The sequence below is a fragment of the Bidens hawaiensis genome, unplaced genomic scaffold (assembly GCF_021521415.1).
Source record: "Bidens hawaiensis isolate Kalapana, Puna unplaced genomic scaffold, B.hawaiensis_p1.1 tig00068398_1, whole genome shotgun sequence".
NCBI classification, from domain to species: domain Eukaryota; kingdom Viridiplantae; phylum Streptophyta; class Magnoliopsida; order Asterales; family Asteraceae; genus Bidens; species Bidens hawaiensis.
In genome coordinates this window covers 2511-19106 of record NW_027502074.1, presented here as the reverse complement: position 1 = coordinate 19106, position 16596 = coordinate 2511, and the positions used below count along the sequence as shown (strand labels likewise).

General features: G+C 34.3%; 1 pseudogene across 1 annotated transcript; it reads left to right on the top strand.

The window, feature by feature from the left end:
* Positions 1 to 492: 492 nt before the first annotated feature.
* Positions 493 to 15920, top strand: LOC143605147 (putative disease resistance protein At4g19520; annotated as a pseudogene). Its single transcript, XR_013148448.1, has 11 exons — positions 493 to 1063; positions 1766 to 2870; positions 2974 to 3219; positions 4319 to 4801; positions 4866 to 5234; positions 5324 to 5695; positions 8937 to 9538; positions 11867 to 12907; positions 13677 to 13766; positions 13898 to 14068; positions 14995 to 15920. The product of XR_013148448.1 is annotated as a putative disease resistance protein At4g19520 (transcript).
* Positions 15921 to 16596: the final 676 nt, after the last annotated feature.

Genomic DNA, 16596 nt, shown 5'->3' with positions numbered 1-16596 from the left:
ACTCTGATATTTAGAACTGTGTTTATGAGTAAATCCAACGTGGAAAGTAGGGCTACCGGTAACGGGGCCTTACACATTAGGGCCGCGTATGGAGTACCCGACAATGTGCATGTGCCACCAGACACCATCATTTCTGCATCCAGCAATTTAGGTAATTTTTTATATTTCTTTTTGTCTTGACAACCGGTCTACAAAATATAAAGAAAGATTTAAGGAATCCAATGTGAAAGGTTGCCGTCTCTTTTGACCCTCAGTTATTCCATCCACGTGATGGTAGAAAGTAACTAATATATAAATAAGAGTTAATAATAGTTAAATACTTTTATCTTTTAATAAAAGGAGAAAAGAATGTAACAAGAAAAACCTCATCACTTTAGCATTATATAAAAGAGTTATGTATGAAGTGTCCTGATATCCACTACGTTATTTTATACTAATTCCAAATAGTTTCAATAGACAAATCAATGGCTATTGTTGTTTACTAGGTATGGTCATTGTTCTTGTTGTTACTTCCACTACTTCTTTTTTACATATTCCCAAAAAATTCAACACACAGATCAATGGCATCTTCATCATCTTCTTCTCACTTAATTTCTGACTCTGATTCTCAATCATGGAAACATGAAGTGTTTCTAAGTTTTAGAGGCGAGGACACTCGTAAGGGCTTTGTGGATCATCTCTACACAGCTCTTGTGCAACAAGGAATCCAGACGTACAAGGATGACGAAACACTTCCTCGGGGCGCGACAATCGGTCCAGCACTCTTCAAGGCAATCCAAGAATCAAGGATTGCAGTTATTGTATTCTCTAGAAACTATGCAGATTCATCTTGGTGTTTGGATGAGCTTGCCTATATTATAGAGTGCATGGAAAACAAAGGGCAAATCGTTATGCCCATATTTTATGACGTTGATCCATCAGATGTAAGAAAACTAAAGAGGAAATATGGAGAAGCATTTACCAAACATGAGTGTGAGAATAAACACAAAGTTGACTCATGGAGAGAAGCTTTAAAAAAGGCTGGCAACCTTTCTGGATGGGTCACTAATGACTTTGCAAACGGGTAATTTTATTCTACCTTTTCTCTATACCTTGGTTATACTTGTAACTAGAGGTTCAATATCAACTTATTTGTGCGTAAAAAGGCCGGTTTGAGACTATGAATTATGTTTTTTCACTTAATCAAATTTTAAAAGGCTGAGGCAAAAATAAATTGGGTGGTGTTCGGGTATTTTTCGGGTTTGTGCTTCTTCTAGCTTTAATCATTGATCCTACATATATGTGAGTGTGAGTGTGAGTGGGGTTCGGGCTAATAAGGTATTTCATGTTTGCAACAGTAACCGATACTAGAATCGGAATACATTTTGGTTATTCAAGTTTCAGGTGTGGTCCGGTCGGACCGAGTTCCATTACAACACATTGTAAATCAAACATACAACTACCAGTCTATTCCCAAAATCTTTGTATCTGTTTAAACTTTAAATCTCCTGAAATTTGAATCTAATTCTTATATTGAAGTTGAACCATACATAAGTCTTAGCCACTGCTTTGAGTATTCACACATTTTAGTATTTACAACGATTTATGTTCTGTTACTCAATGTTCCATTATAACCTTTAACAAACCTACCTTCCCCAATACCTTGGTTATATGAACACCGTCGGTTGTGGCTTTTAGCTTTTCATATGGAATGAATTAGACATAAACAATCATTAGGCAAACATATGATTATTCTTTATATAATATGTATTTTTATGTGTATCAGGCATGAAGCAATATGCATCAAGGACATTGTTGCTACAATATCCAATAGGTTGTCTCCCCTACATACAAATGTCAACAAAAATCTCATTGGAATAGAGACTCGCTTGCAAGATTTAAAATCAAAGTTGAAAATTGGGTCAGGTGGTGTGCACATGGTTGGAATATGGGGGGTAGGGGGTGGCGGTAAGACTACTCTCGCATCTGCTGCTTATATGGAAATCTCTCACCTATTTGAAGCTTGTTGTTTCCTAGAAAATATTCGTGAGGAATCAAGCAAGCTTGGGGGGTTGAAAAAGTTGCAAGAAAATATGTTAACACTACTTTTGAAAAAAGATGTGTATGTAGGGAGTGAGATAGAAGGAAAGAGCATGATAAAAAGAAGTTTGTGTCACAAAAGTATTTTAGTTGTTTTGGATGATGTTAATGAACGTAAGCAACTAGAGGCGTTAGTAGGTTCAACTGACTGGTTCGGTGAAGGCAGCTCGATAATAATCACCACCAGGGATGAGCATTTGCTAACCCTCAAAGAAGCCATAATATATGAAGTGAGTTTGTTATCAGATGATGAGGCTATCAAGCTTTTCAGTAGACACGCATTTATGAAAGATGAACCTGTAGAAGATTACAAGACGCTCTCACAAGAAGTAGTGTCTTATGCTAGTCGGCTCCCATTAGCACTTGAAATTCTAGGTTCTTTTCTATATAACAAAGACAAGGATGAGTGGAAGAGTACCTTGGCCAAGCTAAAATGCATCCCAGATGCTGAAGTGATGGAAAGACTTATAATAAGTTATGATGGGCTTAAACTTGATGAGAAGAAGTTATTCTTAGATATTGCATGTTTCATGAGTAGAAGTGAGATCAATGAGGCAATGAGGGTGCTTGATGCATGTAGTTTCCACCCGATCATAGGGGTAAAGGTGTTGAAACAGAAGTCCCTTTTAAAAGTTGTAGATGGAAGATTTGACATGCATGACTTGGTAGTAGAAATGGCCCACTACATTGTTAGAAGAGAACACCCTGATAATCCTGAAAATCATAGCAGAATTTGGATGATGGAAGATCTTGTTAACTTATGTGCTACGGGGGTAGCTCCACCGTTAATGGTTAAATAAACTTTGCAAAAATTTATTATATATATATGTGTATTTCATGACTTTTGTCTATAATGTTACTGACACAATTTAACTCTCTTCATTATTAACACAGGAAACTGAAGTGTTAGCTTTCCAATATCATCAAGTTGTTGATGAGAAGCTAACTTTTTGGGTTTATGAATCAAATTATGACAACCATCAATGTCTTCTTGATGTCATTGGAAACATGAAGAAACTTCGATGGATTGACTGGCGTAACTATCCGGCAACTTTATTCCCATCAAGATTTCAGCCAACCAAGCTTGGGTGTCTAGAGTTGACTTTTAGCAAGCTAAAACAGCTCTGGGAAGGGTATAAGGTACACAAGTTTTCGTGTTTCATGAAATCTTATAGAAAGAGATAATTATTTATGTTCTTTATCTATTACCTATTTGTGATTCATTTTCCTTATTTAGTTTACCTATGTATTTATACCCTTTGGGTATTATTGGTTTAAGTGTGATCTAATGAAATAAAGAACAAACCAAATTCGTTAAATCCGTGCAATAAAATTGTGATAAGAATTATAAACCTGTGAAATCAGCATTAAAACTAGTAAGCCAGATAAGGTCATTACATTATGTAGTCAATATTAACACTGCATTCTCGGGATTAAAATACAAGGAAAAAAAATGATAAGATTTGATAAGGGAAGAAAAGAAAAAAAATTATATACTTGACATTCTCAAGTTAAAATAAAAGAAAAGAAAGTGTTAATTACATTCTGAAGTTAGATTGAAAGGAAGATATAGGGAAAAAATTTGTAACTTTACAATTATGTCCTTATAGCAACATTAAATAAAAGAATTAAGATAAGGTAAATTAGTAATATAGTAATGAGCTATAAACTTTTCTTCACAATTAGATCATGTTTATCAGGAGTTTTTAGGAAAAAAGCTCTAACTTTTCTTTTTATTCTCTTTCTTTTTTTTTTAAACAAAACTCAAGAATTGAAAAAGAAAAATTTTCTTATCTTATCTTTACCAAACTCTTAAATAAAAAAACTCAAGAATGCAGTGTAAAAATGGGATACGTTCCAAAGTAGCGATAAATAATTTTTTTGTCCTCCTTTTATTTTTATTCGAATTCCCTAAATATTTTTGAACTTATTCTCACTTTTGATCATTCAAAATTTGTCACCAACCGTTATTCATGAGAAATTACTTGTTTTATGCTACTTTCCAGTGTTTAATAAAACTCTTGGAATCGGTATATGCAAAATTCCAGTGTTTTATCTATTTTACAATTCTGAATTACTTTTCTTCAATATCAAAAACGATTAACTTTCACTTCGATTGAGAATTAAACATTCGTGAATTGCAAATAAACTCTATTTGGTTGAAATTATTATCCAGATCATATAAATTAATAATATACTGATTTGTGTGACTTAGTTTTACGTATTTGTCTTACAACAGCTTCTACCAAACTTAAAAATTCTTGATCTCCAGCATTCAAGTGACTTAATGTGGACACCAGATTTTAAGGGCCCTCCACGTCTTGAGAGATTGAATTTAATGGATTGTGAAAGTTTAGAAGAGATTCATCCATCAATTGGATATCATGAAAGGCTTGTGTTCGTGAACATGGAGAGTTGTAAAAAACTTAAAAAGTTTCTGCCCATCATACGGATGAAAAAATTGGAGATTCTTGACCTCTCTTGGTGCACCGAACTTCGTACGTTCCCAGATATACAAATGAACATGGATAGTTTGGTAAACCTTTATTTGCAATGGAGTGGTATAGAGATAATCCCACAGTCAGTTGGACAATTTTGTACCAACCTTTTTCGTTTTCGTTTGACTTGGTGTAAGAATCTAAAAAGTATAGAGGGCAACTTCCGCCTCTTAAAACGTTTGAAGTATCTTGACCTCTCTGGTTGCGATAAACTTGGGAAATTAGCATGGGATTTTTTTTTATGAGGAATGTTGTTTAGAAGAGCTTTCTTTATCTTGGTTCCGAAAGCTTCCTCAATTTCCACGTAATTTAAAAAAGTTGGATATTAGTTCTTGCAATTTGAGAGATGGAGACATCCCATCTGATATGAGTGGGCTATTAAACCTACAAGAACTAGACCTTAGTAATAACAAGTTTTCACGATTACATTCCAGCATCTCGCAAATACCGTGTCTCAAGTTCCTTGATTTGTCATGGTGCAAAAACCTTATAGAACTGTCAAATCTCCCATCAAGCCTAGCTATTCTCAGAGCAGAATATTGTTCGTCGCTTCAAAGTGTAGGAGATTTGTCAAATGGTAAATGGTTATGGAAAATCTCCCTTTTGATGAGTTCTATGTGGATTCCCGGTGAGAGAATAGTACATTATATGCTTCAGGTATATATATAACTCTTATCTTGTTCTTAAACTTCAAGCCTTCTATGGATTAAATAATAGCATTCCTAATAATTCAATTAAATGCGCAGAGAAATGTAGTTGAAGGTCGCTTTATGAGTATATTACTTCCAAGTGCAAATGTGTCATTTTCTAGTTCTTATAAATTAATGAGGATCACATTGCAACTTCCACAAACGTGGTATGATGACTTTAGTGGATTTTTATTATGTGCTGATGATTGCTACGAGTTTGTGTGTAGCATATATATTAAGCAAGAGATGTTGCCCATGGATTCTCAACCTGCTCACGATCACTGGGAGGAGTTTGATAAAAATCCAGAATATTTTAACGAGTGCGGAGTGGTGGGTTATGTACCCTTGGGTTCATTGAGGCAGACTTCATGGTGGAATCCTACATACACTCATATTACATTTCAGATTGAAGGCATGTATAATCCTAAAGTAGGACTTGTTCCTAGGAAAAATAAATCAAGGGAAAGAAGAGTAGAGTGTTGGGAAGAGACCGAACATCGAAAGACATTTCGGATCAAAGATGCTTTACCAGAATTTGGCATTGATTTTTTTGCATTTCTTAAGCATTGAAAACAACTTCTGACTTAATACTGTGAACATTAATGGACACATCTAGGTAGCACTCATGGTGGAACTGTTAGAAACTATAAGGGCCAGTTTGGACTAATTCTACACTAAGAGGGTGAATAGCGTAAATTGTAAAACTTGGAGGTTATAGGTAGCTGTTAAAACATATTAGTTTGTTAATTTCGTTTTCTTAATTCATGTAACATGTTCATCATTCTAATAAGAAACTGTAAGTCCCAATTTGTGTTCGTGAATATTTTTATTTTCGTTTTGATCAAATTCCTTGTACCTTTCTCGGTTGATCCAGAGGATTGGATCTAGAGCTAGAACTGATCCCGTCAGCAGTACACTCGAAGAAGATTGTCGTCAATGGGAACCCCTCAGCCACCACCGAGTAGAGACAACTACATGTCTATACCGCTCCAATGCCCTCTGCTGCTTACTTGCAACAAACTACACAATTTGGGCCGTGACATTGAAGGCCATCTTCAATCTACATGGTCTGTGGGAAGTAATTGAGCCGACTGATCCGGAACCAGCAGCCATAGATGCAAAGTAGAATAGTTCTGCGATAGCCTATTTGTTTCAAGCATTGACGGAGGCGATGGTTCTTTAAGTTGAAAATCTGGGACGGAAAGGGAGATTTTGGTTGCAATCAAGACTCATTACATTGGGGTGGATAAGGTCAAGAAAGCTCGTATGGCAACAATTAAAAACGAGTTTGAAGATCTCAGAATGAACGAAGGAGACACTATAAATGATTGTGCTGAAAATATGATTTAGGCTACTTAATGTTGTTCCTGAAAGGTTAATTTGTTGAAATTGTTGCCTCCATTGAACAATTTCTTGATTTGGACGCGTTGTTGTTTCAAGAAGCAATAGGCCGGTTGAATGCCTTTGAAGAAAGGATTCGACTGAAACATAAACAAAGTGTTGTAGGAGTGAAAGATGACCAACTACTGATGAGCTACGCAGAACGGCAATAAACGAAGAAGAGTTCAGACTCCATAAGTAAAAGTTGGAGTAAAAGTGACAAGAACTGAAAGAATGACTCTAAGAAGAAAGAAACAGATTGTGATAAGAACAAGAATCGCTGGTTTGGGGGTCAAAAGAGAGTAGACAAGTCCAAGGTTAAATGCTTCAAATGTGATGAGTTGGGACACTATGCTAGTGATTGTCCTACCAGGATAAAGAATCAAGAAGAGGGCAATCTAACTCAAACATAAGAACCTGATGAAGGAGGTTCTGCACTGTTCATGATTCACAAAGAAACCAATAAGGAAGTGGCGTATCTACACGATGGTGCTTCTATCCGTATGATTGGTAATATCTCATCATCATAATCATCATCGTACTCAGTATATCCCACAAATAGCAAAGCTATGGTAGGATCTGAGAAGAGTAATATCTCAATCCCTCTAAATTAGACACGGATGGTAGTTAAGAATTTGTGTTATATCAAGTAACCAGATACTTGCAAAGTTAGAGGACTTTTAACTCATTACAGAGGATGCAAAATTGATAGATAGACACTGTTTAAATCTATTTTTTAGTTTTATGCACACCAAGTGTAAGTGTCTGATGAAATGCCTCAATGCAAATAATCACAATTTTAACTTATTTTTTTGCCAGATTAATTATGTAGAGTGTCTCATCATAAATCCATTTCAAAACATACTAAATTCCTTCCAAACAGTTTTAAAGCATCATCATCTCCATGAGGTCATTTGTATGCCCTTTGATGACCATAATGCGCTTGCATCAAATGTCACGTTGTTGCACGTCACTCTATATTAGCTGCCCTAGAAGCATTTGATTAAGCACCTTATGGCACCTCGCTGATTGTATCTATATAGCTATTTATAGCCTCGTTTGGTTAATGAATATAGCAGCAAGATTTCTTCTCTAAATTCACTTATACATACATACATCCATACATACATACATACATACATACATACATACATATGTATTAACCTCCCAAACCCTGTGTCTCAAGTTCCTCAAGATTGATATTCGATTTTTTATATATTTATATACTTTGCAGATTGTATCTATTGAGTAGGACAATTATGCATTAACCTCCCAAATTCTTGTTAGAACTTAATATTTATAAGCTACAACTGATTAAACTTATCTAACAAATTCTAAATAGCATTTGTAACATTTATAAGCTACTGATGATTAAACTAAACTAATCGTGCAGTCTGTTAATCACAAGCTTAATTGATCATTCAGTTGTAACAAGGTCTGCATAACAACATTTGATTACCTATAATTTCACCTTTAATCACATCATGTTGCTTGAAATTCTTTTTTTTTTAATATCATTCATTGACTGTCATTTGACCACCACAAAATTTGTCCCCAACCTGTTGATAATCATGATTTTATACTTTATGATACTAATTCTTGGTGTAAATGATATATATTAATTTTGAAGTTGATCATACTTTGGAATGTCGCATCAATGATATCATTCTTAATAGAAAATAAAAGTTTTAAAGTGAACTTTATATAGTTTTCTCTTGATAGTGGAGGAAGAAAGTTAGGCAATTTCTTTCGCATTTACTTTGATAATTATACTTATTTTCCATTTTCTTTCTCTTTAAGTTTTACTTTAAACTTTGATTAATATAGAGTTTTCACCCATAGACCATAGTGATTTTGAAATGTGTATAAATATTTAATTAGGGGAACTGTTGAGGTAAGTTCTTTAGTTTTTGTTAAAAAATATGTTTATAGATGTTAAATGATAAGTTTACATATAGAACCGTGTATCTATTAGTTTTTGAAATAAAACTAAAGTTGATGATTATATACCACTTTTTTTTAAATACATTCATGATATATATAATTATATATACATTACTCTTGCATGTTCCAGTGGCTCTTATTATTGTATATTTTTGTCTTGATAGCTGGCCCGCAAAACACAGAGAAAAAGGAATGCAATGTGAAAGGCCGCAGTCTCTTTTGACCCTCAATAATTTCAGCTAAATGATTAAGTACTTAGTAATATTTTAATCTTCATGCCAAGCTTAATCCTTCATTTTTTAATTAACGAAAAGAAGATGCAATAAAACAGCACTAACAACTTTAGCATTATTTGAACAAATCTTATCTTCTCAATACAACATTTATCTTTTTGAAACTGATTTCCACTTATTGTTTTATACAAACAAATTCAATACACAGATCAATGGCGTCTTCGTCATCCTCTTCTCACTTCGTTCCAGCCACTGTTTCTCAATCATGGAACTATGAGGTGTTTCTAAGTTTTAGAGGAGAAGACACCCGTAAGGGCTTTGTGGATCATCTCTACGCGGTACTTGTGCAACAAGGAATCCGAACGTACAAGGATGACGAAACACTTGGCCGGGGTGACTCAATCGGTCCAGCCCTCCGGAAGGCCATCCAAGAATCACGGATTGCAGTCATTGTATTCTCTAAAAACTATGCAGACTCGTCTTGGTGTTTGGATGAGCTTGCATGTATTATAGAGTGCAAGGACAAGAGAGGGCAAATAGTTATGCCCGTATTTTATGACATAGATCCCTCAGATGTGAGAAAACAAAAGAGGAAATATGGAGTAGCATTTGACAAACATGAATGTGACAATAAGAAGAAAACTGAATCATGGAGAAAAGCTCTTGTAGAAACAAGCAACCTTTCTTGATGGGTCCTTAAGGATTTTGCAAATGGGTAATTTTCTCTCTCTTTTTTCATAAAAGAAACCTTTTATACTTGATATATTTGTGTACAAATATGTCGGTTTGAGTTATGTTATTTAATAATCAAACATTCAAATTCAAAATGTTAATGTAAAAAAAAGGTAAAATGAGTTGAAATTTTACTTGAAATTAAATTCAGTCTCATATAAACTAGATTGCATTTTTGTTTAAAGCATGATAAACATTAAACAATTCCTTAAAACTAATTGTTTTATTTTATCTATACAATATAATAAATAAAGGTTTCTTTTGCCACATTTCATGCTCTTATGCATTTTTATGTTTTCTTCCCATCTCTCTATCTTTTTAATTACACATTAATTATAAATATTTTTTTAGGTTTTTTTATATATTTATTTGATTAACGATTTCTATAATTGCTTTTTACAAAACATATTATTTTTAGAAAAGCTTACTTTTGTTTATAAAACCTTTATATAAACTGAACATTTTCATTATTTAGCTTGTACTTTAATATAAATTATATCGTTTATATATATTTATATATATATAAGTTAACTAATACAGATATGTGAAACATTTGAGCTCCTAAAACTTACTCAGCGGATTCATTGTTAAAAACATGCACCGATCAGCCGGTGTCCCGATGATTGAGTGCTATGTGCCTTATGTCCAAGGCTTGATGCAAAACTACTATCGAGCCGGGGGTCTCACCGGAAGCAGCCTCTCTATCCCTATGGGATAGAGGTAAGGCTGTCTACATCTTACCCTCCTCAGACCCTACCATAGCATTGCTATTGGTGGGATATACTGAGTACGATGATATGATGATCTTCAACCAAACATGACCCGCCTTCTTTTCATTATAATCTCTTTTTTTCTCTCCATATATTACATAACTTAAATTGTTCAACCCATGTAGGACATGGGTATCTAACCTAGTATTCTATGAATATGGGTGGTGGGACTTGGGAGTGTGTAGGTTTCCAAAACTAATCTACCAACTATATCGGATTAATCAGTGACATTAGTGAACAGAAATCACTAGAATCACTCGATCTTGGATCAATTTGTAACAAAACCGTAAAGAGAGAAAGGAGTGGACGTAAAGAGAAAAAGTGCCAAGAAAGTTAAGAAAGTTATGGTGCATTGGATGGATGGTGCACCATTTATAATGCTCATCCATACAACTAGGTTTTCATAACATAGGCCTAATAGGTCGGCCCATTGGGCATTTACAAGTAAGTGGTATATAGCCTAATACAAAGAGTTAAACAAAGGCTAAACGAATATTACATGATGAAATCTATCTAATGCATAAACCTAAATAATAATAAACAAAATAAGGTCCAACAGAGTGCATCCCTCGTCCCACTCCATCTTTCACAAATTTTAACCATCTCTCTAAATCATGTCACCATCACAACATTTCATCCCTAAATCATTTCAATCCATCTTTTAACAACCTCAATGCATCCCAGTTCATCTTTCAACCAATTCTTTTCAATTTTTTATAATTAAATTACCAAATTAGTTTCAAATTAAAAAACAAAAATATAATATAATAAAAAATAACATTATGCTAATTAAAAAAATTACATTATGCTAATACCCGATTATATAACCTTGTTTCAAACCCGTCGGGCTTTTATCGCGTAATTACCCGTTGGGTTTCGATGACACCCATCGGGTTTCAGGTTCTCTATTAGTTTTTGGCAAAATATCCATCCAAAAACTAATTTTTTTAACAAGAATGCGTACCGTGGGATACGATTATGAAGAATAACTGAAATTTGCGTAAGTTATAATTGTATTTTTTTACAACTTAGTCTTGGAAAGAAATGAAAAGCCACATAGCATATTTTATATCTTTTGAACAAGTGGAATGAATATTAACAAAGGCAACAATATTGTTTGTTATTTTATTTAGAAATTAAAATATACTATATCTATAAATATATAAAAATATATTACAAATCCTAAACCCATAAAAATTTTCAAAACTAATCCAAAACCCGTCCCATACCATAATGGGTCGGGTATTACCCGTCACAGTGACGGGTTTAAGGTTTTTCCTAAGGGTATTACACTTAATATTTTTTTGGTCTCAAAGGGTACTACACGTTAAAATTTAGGAAAAGTCAGAATAGAAAAATATATGCAAACCATGTATTAATATACTAAATGAATTAGATATAAATACGAGTAGTCATTTGCAAAACATATTGAAGAAACATGGAATGGATCCGGGTTCGGATCCATGTCTTCGATATTAACGAACCAACGACTTCGATATTCTTTATATAAAATATATTTTTCTTATGTATCGATTCTGAAGGCACGAAGCAAAATGCATCGAAGACATTGTTGCTACAATTTTCAACAGGTTGTCTCCTCTAATTGCAAATTTTAACGAAGACCTCATTGGAATAGAGACTCGTTTGCAAGATTTGAAATCAAAGTTGAAAATTGGGTTAGCTGGTGTGCGCATGGTTGGAATATGGGGTGTTGGGGGAGGTGGTACGACTACTTTGGCATCTGCTGCGTATATGGAACTCTCTCACCAATATGAAGCTTGCTGTCTTCTTGAAAATATCCGTGAAGAATCAAGCAAGCATGGGTTGAAAAATTTGCAAGCAAATATGCTATCACTTGTTTTGAAAAGAGATGTGTTGGTAGGGAGCGAGATAGAAGGAAAGAGCATGATAAAAAGAAGTTTATGTCACAAAAGCGTTTTAGTTGTTTTAGATGATGTTAATGAACTTAAGCAACTAGAAGCGTTAGCTGGATCACATGATTGGTTCGGTGAGGGCAGCCGAATAATAATCACTACCAGAGATAAGCATTTGCTAACCCTCAAACAAGCCACGATATATGAAGTGAGTTTGTTATCATATGACGAGGCTATTAAGCTCTTCAGTAGACATGCATGTAAGAAAGATGAACCTATAGAAGATTACAAGACACTCTCACAAGAAGTAGTGTCTTATTCTAGTAGGCTCCCATTAGCCCTTAAAATATTAGGTTCTTTTCTATACGACAAAGACAAGGATGAGTGGAAATGTACCTTGGCCAAGTTAAAATGCATACCAGATGTTGAAGTGATGGAAACACTCAAAATAAGTTATGATGGGCTTAAACGTGACGAGAAAGAGTTATTCTTAGACATTGCATGTTCCATGAGGAGATGGAAGGTAGATGAAGCAATGATGGTGCTCAATGCTTGTAGTTTTTACCCTGGTATAGGGGTAAAGGTGTTGGCACAGAAGTCTCTTATAAAAGTTTCAAATGGAATATTTGATATGCATGACTTGGTAGAAGAAATGGCCCACTATATTGTTAGAGGGGAACACCCTGATAATCATAAAAAACATAGCAGAATCTGGAATAGGGGTGAGATCGGGACCGTACCCATACCTGTACCCGAAAGTACCCGTACCTAAAATCAGTAAATCTTGGTACCCATACCCGTACCCGAATTAAATGGTACGGGTACGGGTACAGCTACAGGTACGGGTACAGGTACTTTGGGTACGGTACTCGCTTTGGTACCTCTTTGTTCTATTTTTTAAAAAAATCTCCACTAAACTAGGTATCGGTAATGGTACGATACGACAATCAATTATCTATAATACCAAAACCATAATACTGCAACCAAAACATAATACCAAAACTAAATATGAAACAAATCAGCCATAATATAAAATTCATTCCCTGTTTCTTTTCTTAGTTTATTGCTTCATCAATTTCTATAGAAAAGCATGAGAGAAAGTTAATACATGTTATTTAATCATATACACAATTACACATATACGTTCTAATGAAATAAAAATATACGAATACACAATATATGAATATACACATATAAATTGAGTATGAACTTATTCAAGCTTTAAAAATCCCGCTTGAAAGCTAAGTCATAAGTGTTGGAAACCTAATAAGAACCCCTACATATTCTAAACGGGTACTAGTACCCGTTATACGGGTACTTGTACCCGTACATGTACCCGAAAGTACCCGTACCTATTATCAGTAAATTTGTGTACCCATACCCGTACCCAAAAGACATGTACAAGTACAGGTACGGGTACAAGTACGTGTACTAAATAGGTACGGGTACAGGTATTTAGAAAAAAAAGCTCATCCCTAATCTGGAAGGAGGAAGATATTGTTAACTTATGTGCTATGGGGGCAGCTCCACCGCTAATGGTTAAACTGACTTTGCAAAATTTTGTGTTGTATACATGTATCTAATGACATTTGTCTATAGCATTACTAACACAATTTGGTTCACTTCATTAATCAACACAGTAGCTCAAGTGTTAGCTTTGCGAGATTGTGTTCTTAAAAACTGGATGTCTGAATCAAGTTATGACAACCATCAATGTCTTCCTAATATTATTGGAAATATAAAGAAACTTCGGTATATTAATTGGACTCAGTGTCCGTTATCTTCATTCCCATTAAGCTTTCGGATAACAAAGCTTGGTTGTCTAATGTTGTATTCTAGCAAACTCAACAACTCTCGGAAGGGTATAAGGTACGCAAATTTTCATGTTTCACAAAATCAATGTAATAAAATTGTGGTAAGGATTATTAAACTGTGAAATCAACATTTAAGATAAGTAGTCAACATTAAACAGATTTTTTCATCCTACTTTTATTTATAATCAAATACCTAAAATATTTTGTAATCAGTTTTTTCCTATTTGTTTTGTTCTCTAGCACTTGTTAATCTGATCTCATTTTCTCTTTTGATGATTTAAAACTGGTCACCAACCGTGATTCATGACCAAAACACTCAAATGTATCCATAATATCAACTCATAGCATAGTTTGGGCAGGGAAAGATAATATCAAACATTTTCTCTATGTTAGGAGTTAGGAGATAGAGTGGCTCGGAGTTAAACAAACTCTGCAACAATTACTAACAAATATTGACTTTATACATAACTCGAAATCGATTTCAGTTTAATATGTTATCTAATTGTCCAAATCAAACTTATCAGTCGGATCGAATTAAGCCAATTAAAAACTATTATTGCAATATCCATCACCAAACAAAGGGGTCTAATATTGTTTATGCAGAAGCAATAGCATATCAGAAACTCATGTTTTCTGCAACTTTTCAACTACAGCAACTGTTCAATTTAGACCCTTTGAATCTGTATCTACACAATTCTGATGTGTCCATAATTTCATAAATCTAATTTTTCAATTCTGAAGAACTTTTCAATTGTCACAAACAATTAACTCTCACTTTGATTGTTGGATATGAATCTGAATATGAAGCTTCAATTTCAATTGAGAAACATTTTGTGAATTGCGAATAATCTCGCAGTCTGCTAAGCCAAAATCTTAATCACTCGATTGTTACGCCATATATGGTTAACTTAATATTCAGATCGTAATTTCAATAAATATACTGATTTTTTGACGTAATTTTACATATTTGTCTTGCAACAGCTTCTACCAAACTTAAAAATTCTTGATCTCTGCCATTCACGTGACCTAATGAGAACACCGGAGTTTAAGGGCCTTCCATGTCTGGAAAGACTGATTTTATGGGGCTGTGAAAGGTTAGAAGAGATTCATCCATCAATTGGATATCACGAAAGGCTTGTTTTCGTGAACATGGACGCATGTAAGAAACTTAAACGTTTCCGCCCATCATCCAGATGAAAAAATTGGAGACTCTTAATCTCTCTAGGTGCCATAACCTTCATATGTTTCCAGATATCCAAACGAACATGGATAGCTTGGTGGACCTTCGTTTGAATTGCAATGGTATAGAAATAATCCCACCTTCAGTTGCACAATTTTGTACCAACCTTGTTTCTTTACAATCATGGTCCTGTCGGAACCTAAAAAGGGTAGAGGGAAACTTCCGTCCGTTAAAATGTTTGAAATATCTTAATCTCTCTAATTATAAGCGACTTCAAAAATTGAAATTAACAGAGGATTTTTTTGACGAGGAATGTTGTTTAGAAGAGCTTTCTTTATCTGTGATCCCGAAGCTTCCTCAATTTCCACGTTTTTTAAGAAAGTTGAATCTTGAATACTGCAATTTGGGAGATGGAGACATCCCATCTAATATGAGTGGGTTATTAAACCTCCAAATACTAAACCTAAGTGGAAACCCATTTACACGATTACATTCCAGCGTCTCCCAAATCCCATGTCTCAAGTTCCTCAACTTGTCACACTGTTGGGCCCTTGTAGAACTTCCGGATCTCCCATCAAGCATAGAAGTTCTTGGAGCCAAATGTTGTGACTCGCTTCAAAGTGTAGGAGATTTATCAAATTGTAAAATGTTACGAAAAGTCTCATTTTATAGAACGAATGAGAATAATTTGATTGGTGTTGAGAGAGTTGTACATTCTATGCTTCAGGTATAACTCTTATCTTGTTCTTCAATTTCAAGCCCTTTTATAAATTATAAATTGTAATAATTATAATAATTATTATGTTCCTCATAATTCAAATGAATATGTGGCAGAGAAATGTAGTTAAAGATCGCTTTATGAATATAGTGCTTCCTCATGTACGGATGTCACATACTTGTAGTGAATTAATCAAGATCACATTGCAACTTCCACACAATTGGTATAATGACTTTAGTGGATTTTTATTATCTGTTGATAACTTCCATGATTGGGGGTATAGAATAGTTTTTACGCATGATTGTCCACGGATTCTCCACCTGATCACTTGGAGAAGTTTGATAAAAATCCAGAATCTTATAAGAAATGCGCGGTGGTGGGTTATGTACCCTTTGCTTCATTGAGGCAGACCTCATGGTGGAATCCTACATACACAAGTATTACATGTCAAACTAAAGCCATGTCTAATCTAAAAGTAGGACTTGCTCCTAAGAAAAGTAAATCAACGGAAACACCAATACACTACTCAGAGTGTTGGGAAGAAAAGGGTGCATATCATAATACATTTAAAACATTTCATATTGAAGATGTTTCGGAGTCCTCGGAAATTGAGATTGTATGGCAACCTTCATTTTTTTAATGATTTGATTTGCAGTGAATAAGAATTGAAAACAATTTTTCCATG